This window comes from Carassius auratus, unplaced genomic scaffold (assembly GCF_003368295.1).
Source record: "Carassius auratus strain Wakin unplaced genomic scaffold, ASM336829v1 scaf_tig00008562, whole genome shotgun sequence".
Taxonomy (NCBI): Eukaryota; Metazoa; Chordata; class Actinopteri; order Cypriniformes; family Cyprinidae; genus Carassius; species Carassius auratus.
Window position 1 is genome coordinate 52,755 of NW_020523958.1, and position 8,044 is coordinate 60,798.

Here is an 8,044-nt window from a genome sequence, read left to right on the forward strand (position 1 = left end):
TTTGTATTACATTTTTCAAGACTTCATTTTACATTTGCATTATAAATTACATTTTAATTTGCACTGGAAAACAAGACAAAACAGAGGAAGTGATTCATTCCTTTAAAACTTTCTTAAGACATTAATATATATATATATATGTGTGTGTGTGTGTGTGTGTGTGTGTGTGTGTGTGTGATGTTACTATGGTAAAACTATAGTAATCTTTCTGTTCTTGGCAGACTGAAAAGTTTGAAGTTTCATGACAGTACTGTAAATATAATGCCAATGCAATAACAACATTACATTTATTGTTGTGATTCTACTAAAATACCATGGCTATATTACAGTAAATATAGTAAAACCATGGTCAGAAAACATTTTTGAACTGTGGAATACATGTGATCTCATTACAAAAGTGAAAATAATGTTTACTTCATTCATAATTCAGCTTGTAATCAACAGATGACGTGTCAATGATGACAAACAATACACAGAAACGTAAATCACGGCTATGTACATTCATAATTTGCAAACAAATCAATCTAGGCTGAACTATAGTAAATAGTCTAGAAACGAACAAAGTTTACCATTGCGATTTCAGTATTAACGGTAACAAAACTTCATGAATGAACAGGTGATCAGAATTCATATAAATTAGTGACATTATTGTTTAGTCTACAGAATAATTATCTAATTACTGCAAGCTTATGACACTTATAAACATGACTGTATACCAGAACAGAAAGTACACTGGACGCAGAGAAAGGATGTCAATTTAATGCAAGTGCGCATTATATCAAACAGTGCGGAAAATGTGCTCGGCAAATAAAAAACGTTAATACTGTTTCGATTACAGGGCAAAAAATATATAAGGAAAAAAAACACCAACTGTGATTATTCAATCACTTACGCATTTTATAAACAGAGCTAAATAGGTTACTATTTTGTTTAATCAGAACACAATAATACTAATAATACTATAATTATTGTTTATTTATTTTGTGTTATTATTGCACAAAGCTTTAACGTTGCAGTCCACACATGCAAATATGTGGTTAGCTAGACGCTAGTTAATTTAGGATTTATTAAATGACCGCACTCGAAGAAAGAAATATATGACTTAAAATATGAGCCAGCCAGGCCGTGACCAGCTGAACTGAGGTTGAGTCCAGGCACTGACCTGTCTGTAGTCTAATATGGTGATGTTATATTGCTAAAATTACAATAAAGACCTAATATCGACACAACAATCATACGTTTACTGTTGAGAAAAGTCACAAAATCTGATAAGAAAAAAAATATTTTCTTCAAATAGTGAATAAAATGAGAAAAACATTGAGTAAAAGGCCCATCATTTCTAAAGACTGAAGCTGTTAGTCAGTTCAGCACAAACTCACTGTGTGTGAAAACTCCCGTTTTACTCAATTCATCTGTCAAAACTGCAACATCCAGCTTTTATGACACTGTGTTTCTGCTTTGTTTGTTGTAATAAGAGGATTTGTGATTGTTAGCAACAGACAGACACATAGCTAACTTAATATAGAATTAAATAGAATAACAATGTGTAGAAAATGTAAGAGAGATCATGGACATGTTTTAAATAAAATGGACATTTCACACATTGTAGATATGCTTTATATTTTTTGATACATGTAAGTGCTGCACTTGACAATCACATTTAAACATTTGAATCATTATGAATGAGTTTAATAGAAAGATAAACTGAAGGGCCAGACAGACTCATCTGAGCGACTTCCTCCCCTGAGGGAATCTTGAATCTTTATCAACACTAAGGATAGAAAGAAAAAAAATCAGTGTTCGGAAATCAATTAATATTTTAATTACAGTTTCTTTTGAGTTAAAAAAAAGTTACATTTACATGATCTTGCATAGATAGATATAAAACAATGTGTTTAAATACATTTATAATTTTAATTAATTCCATTCATATGTTTGTTTGAGTCTCTATTGAGTCAATATAAAGAGAAACACACACTAACGAGTGTACACCAAATATAATAAATGACAAGGAACAAACACAAATGTGATTTAGTCTTAAAACACAAATCTTTCAGTTAAATGTGTCACTAGTTAAAGCTGTTTGTCTCTAGTTGAAACATGTTTGTGTTGGTCTCAGTAAATAAGTGAAATGATTGCACAGCTCGCTGGAATACTGGATTCTGATTGGTCAGTGGTGACATTCGGAGGTGTGTTATTCATTAGGTGTGTGTCATTAGCAGCAGAATAACACACAGTCATACGGTATTTGAGTCGGGCGTTTCTTTGACTTCCCTCGTATCACAGCACCGCGCTCTCACTCGTTTCATTCAAACACAACTGCTATTAGCTTGTGCCTCAGTTACTGACTGGATTTACCCTCAAACCAAACCGCAGGAGATTCCTGTTAATAGTAGACTTGAGGAGACATTGTTCAAAGTGTGTCTTGTTGTTCAAGTTGTTGCTAACTGAGCAGAAGTGTTTAGCTGAATCTAAATTGTGTCTAATTCTTCACTTGTGTGTCAAGAAAGCATATAATAAGTGTGATAATGCAGATGCAGCCGGATGTTATCACAGAATAAGTCTCTTCAGGAGGACACAAGTCCTGATCACCCTGTCGGGTTTATTCTGTGATAACAAGTGGCTGGAGGTACATTATCTCTTACAGAAAGTAAGTGTAAAGTAATGTGACGTGTTGCTTGTCAAAGTAAAAACACACAAGAGACAGAGACATTGATCATGTGATGCTGGACGACTGTGAGCTGAAGCTGAATCTGCTCTGATTTTACCAGCGTTTTCCTACAATCTGAACAAATCTATTTCAAACTCTAATGATTCACTATTACTGATCTCATTAATAAAGCAGCTGTTGCTGTAGAAAGCTGTGACAGTCTGCTTTTCTTCTCTTTCCTCCTTTGTGTTCAACATTTTTATCAACTTTACATTTCATTCAGACACAAACCCTTTGAAATAAAGCTTGATGATCATTTGATCAACTCTTTTCACTAATATCTGAAAGTATATATTTGTTCACATATCAGAGGTAAATGAATCTCTTTAATATCACAAAGTGAAGTTTACTCACCTCAGTTTACAGTTTGAGTCTCGTAGCACATCAATGAGCTTCTGCTTTGAGTCTCCAATCTTATTATATCTCAGATCAAGCTCTTTTAGAAACTGCAGAGCTTTTGTGTTTGTCAAAGACTGAGTTAAAGAAGAAACATCTGTAATGCCACAGCCATAAAGACTAGAAAGAGACAAACAGAGGAAGAGAGATCATCTTACAAACAAATCATTAAGATGAAGAATCTTTCACAAATATAATGTGAACACATTCATCATGAGATATTGAGTATAAAGTGTTTTGTTGAACTCTTATGTGCTGTTCGTTTGGGGACGACACTCGTGCTGTTTGGGCTCTCCAGAGAACACAGCCAACAAAACGACTTTTTGTTACAAAATTTCATTTATTAATGTTTTTACTCTACATTTATGTAGCGTTTTTGAAGATTTATGATATTTAAAAATGTATAAAATGTATTAATTAAAAATATATTTTTAAATAGGTTTTTGTATAAAAAGAGCTTTTTATGTAAAAATAAATATATTAAGACCCACATTCCTAATTGTGATTAATGTTGATAACATGGCGTGTTTGTTTTCCTCCATCGTGGATGTGCTGGTGTTACCTCTTCAGACTGTGTGTGTTACCTGTGTTGTGATGGACATTTTGACTAATTATGTAACATCATTTGTATGAGAGTTTAATCATTCTGCATTGTGCACTTCACTTTTGTGTATTTTGTGTTCTGAATTGTGGTGAATTTATTGATTTTATTTGATAAATTAAGAAGAAAAAGCATTGATTTCCTCATTCATTTCAATGTGGGTCTCCAGAGAGTGACTTTTTTTCACACTAACACACAACCAGATATCAATCCAATTTAATTTTCTCTTTGTAGATCTACCAAGTGTTGACAACCGTACAAAGTCTCAGGTAATTTAGATAAAGGGAACATTTGTTTTTATTTCAGCAAACATCATTTGGGGTCTCAAAAGACCTTGAACAGCACATAAGAGTTAAACAAAGTGATTTTCATCATTTTGATTCTTGTCTGTGAATGTTACTGACCCCAATCTCTCCAGTTTACAGCGTGAATCCTTCAGTACGTCACATAAGTGATTCAGTCCTGTGTTTTTTATTTGATTCCCGCTCAGATCCAGTTGTGATGGGTTTGATTTCAGAGCTGAAGTCAGGATGAGACACTGTTTCTCTGTAATACTGCATTCACACAGACTGAAGACAAAAAAAAAAAAAAAAAAAAAAAGAGAAAACAATGAATCAGACACATTATGTTCATGTGTGAGTTAAATTAATTTTGAGTAAACATCATACAGTGCAATAAATAAAATGTTGCTACACCTTGAATACAAAATAAATAATTACACAGCCATAAACTAAAACAAAAAAACTTGAATTTGAGGATATTAGTTACATTTCAAGTCTGGAGAATCTTTAGTCAGGACAAAAAAAAAAAAAAAAGGTTTGTGATTTCTGATGTAATTAAGACATGATTAACTACAGAACACTTTACAACAAAAATATATATAGTTTAAATGTAACAAATCAAGAAAATTATAATTTACTTCAAGACATTTTAAGATTGTAGTTTACAGTGAACAAGTACATTTTGTGATCATATTTTGTTCTTTTGTGAAACAGTTTTTTTTTTTTAATGCAGGTCAGGAATTCATGAGTTTCTGATGAAAAGCTGATGATTGTTTGTTATTGCTGTGATCTCATGTGACTGACAGGTTTTCCCGCCTTCCGTCATCAGACGAGAGAAGAGATGTTTTTATGAGAGAAAGTGAGTTATTTTCATTAAAGATCACAAGGGTAATTTTGTATTCATTTTTATACTGTAACTGCTGTAGAGTATAATGATACTAACTCTAGTTTCTCCAGCTTGAATTGTGTGTTCATCAGTAGATCACTGAGGTGTTTCACTCCAGAGTCTCCTAGTAGTTTATTATAGCTCAGGTACAGTTCTCTCAGGTGTGATGGGTTTGATTTCAGAGCTGAAGTCAGGATGAGACACTGTTTCTCTGTAATACTGCATTCACTCAGACTGAAGACAGAAAGAGAAAACACAATGAATCAGACACGTTATGTTCATGTGTGAGTAATTCATCATCTGTTAACAACATACAGTGCAATAATTAATAAAACATTGCAAAAAACCTTATTATATGACCATAAAAAATACATAAGAAAAAATATTAAAGTAGATTAAGATACAGGATCAACTACAGAACTACTTTAAAATAACATTAAAACTGAGTGTGTTCACGGTGTGTGTGTGTGTGTGTGTGTGTTCACAGTGTGTCACCTTTATTTATATAGCGCTTTAAACAAAATACATTGCGTCAAAGCAACTGAACAACATTCATTTGGAAAACAGTCTGTCAGTAATGCAGAATGATAGTTAAAGGCAGCTCATCATTGAATTCAGTTATGTCATCTCTGTTCAGTTAAAATAGTGTCTGTGCATTTATTTGCAATCAAGTCAATGATATCGCTGTAGATGAAGTGACCCCAACTAAGCAAGCCAGAGGCGACAGCGGCAAGGAACCGAAACTCCATCGGTGACAGGATGGAGAAAAAAACCTTGGGAGAAACCAGGCTCAGTTGGGGTCAGTTCTCCTCTGACCAGACGAAACCAGTAGTTCAATTCCAGGCTGCAGCAAAGTCAGATTGTGCAGAAGAATCATCTGTTTCCTGTGGTCTTGTCCTGGTGCTCCTCTGAGACAAGGTCTTTACAGGGGATCTGTATCTGGGGCTCTAGTTGTCCTGGTCTCCCCTGTCTTTCAGGGCAGTAGAGGTAGAGGTTCCAGTTTACCTAATTAATGCAGCCTAAAAATCCTTTAACGGATTTGGATATTAAAAGCATATTAGTATGTTATGTGTATGCCAGGTTAAAGAGATGGGTCTTTAATCTAGATTTAAACTGCAAGAGTGTGTCTGCCTCCCGAACAATGTTAGGTTGGTTATTCCAGAGTTTAGGCACCAAATAGGAAAAGGATCTGCCGCCCGCAGTTGATTTTGATATTCTAGGTATTATCAGATTGCCTGAGTTTTGAGAATGTAGCGGACGTAGAGGATTATAATGTAAAAGGAGCTCATTCAAATACTGAGGTGCTAAACCGTTCAGGGCTTTATAAGTAATAAGCAATATTTTAAAATCTATATGATGTTTGATAGGGAGCCAGTGCAGTGTGGACAGGACCGGGCTAATATGGTCATACTTCCTGGTTCTAGTAAGAACTCTTGATGCTGCATTTTGGACTAGCTGTAGTTTGTTTACTAAGCGTGCAGAACAACCACCCAATAAAGCATTACAATAATCTAACCTTGAGGTCATAAATGCATGGATTAACATTTCTGCATTTGACATTGAGAGCATAGGCCATAATTTAGATATATTTTTGAGATGGAAAAAATGCAGTTTTACAAATGCTAGAAACGTGGCTTTCTAAGGAAAGATTGCGATCAAGTAGCACACCTAGGTTCCTAACTGATGACGAAGAATTGACAGAGCAACCATCAAGTCTTAGATAGTGTTCTAGGTTATTACAAGCAGAGTTTTTAGGTCCTATAATTAACACCCCTGTTTTTTCCGAATTTAGCAGTAAGAAATTACTCGTCAACCAGTTTTTTATATCGACTATGCATTCCATTATTCTTTCAAATTGGTGTGTTTCACCGGGCTGCGAAGAAATATAGAGCTGAGTATCATCAGCATAACAGTGAAAGCTAATACCATGTTTCCTGATGATATCTCCCAAGGGTAACATATAAAGTGTGAAGAGTAGTGGCCCTAGTACTGAGCCTTGAGCTACTCCATACTGCACTTGTGATCGATATGATACATCTTCATTCACTGCTATGAACTGATGGCGGTCATATAAGTACGATTTAAACCATGCTAATGCACTTCCACTGATGCCAACAAAGTGTTCAAGTCTATGCAAAAGAATGTTGTGGTCAATTGTGTCAAACGCAGAACTAAGATCCAATAAAACTAATAGAGATATACACCCACGATCAGATGATAAGAGCAGATCATTTGTAACTCTAAGGAGAGCAGTCTCAGTACTATGATACGTTCTAAATCCTGACTGGAAATCCTCACATATACCATTTTTCACTAAGAAGGAATATAATTGTGAGGATACCACCTTTTCTAGTATCTTGGACAGAAAAGGGAGATTCGAGATTGGTCTATAATTAACTAGTTCTCCGGGGTCAAGTTGTGGTTTTTTGATGAGAGGCTTAATAACAGCCAGTTTGAAGGTTTTGGCGACATATCCTAATAACAATGAGGAATTAATAATAGTCAGAAGAGTACCTATGACTTCTGGAAGCACCTCTTTTAGGAGCTTAGATGATATAGGGTCTAACATACATGTTGTTGGTTTAGATAATTTAAAAAAGTTTATACAATTCTTCCTCTCCTATAGTAGAGAATGAGTGGAACTGTTCCTCAGGAGGTCTATAGTGTCTGATGTGATACTGTAGCTGACGGCTGAATGGTTGCAATTTTATCTCTAATAGTATCGATTTTAGAAGTAAAGTAGTTCATAAAGTCATTACTGCTGTGGTGTTGGGAAATGTCAACACTTGTTGAGGCTTTATTTTTCGTTAATTTATCCACTGTGTTGAATAAATACCTGGGGTTATGTTTGATTTCTTCTAAAAGAGAAGTAATCGGATCTAGCATTTTTTAATGCTTTTCTGTAGGATATGTTACTTTCCCGCCAAGCAATACGAAATACCTCAAGTTTGTTTTCCTCCAGCTGCGCTCCATTTTTCGGGCTGCTCTCTTTAGGGTGCGAGTATGCTCATTATACCATGGTGTCAAACGGTTTTCCTTAACCTTCCTTAAGCATAAAAGAGCGACTTTATTTAAAGTGCTAAAAAAAGAGAGAGTCCATAGTTTGTTACATCATCAAGTTGTTCTGAGGTTTGGATATGCTAAGGAATATGGAAACATCAGGAAGATAA

At 34.7% G+C, this 8,044-nt stretch overlaps 1 long non-coding RNA gene across 1 annotated transcript; it reads right to left on the reverse strand.

Moving 5' to 3' along the window:
* Nucleotides 1-1,673: 1,673 nt before the first annotated feature.
* LOC113072151 (uncharacterized) lies at nucleotides 1,674-3,120 on the reverse strand. Its single transcript, XR_003280268.1, has 2 exons — nucleotides 3,065-3,120; nucleotides 1,674-1,771 (listed from the first exon to the last, which is right to left on the reverse strand). It is a non-coding gene; the product is annotated as an uncharacterized LOC113072151 (long non-coding RNA).
* Nucleotides 3,121-8,044: the final 4,924 nt, after the last annotated feature.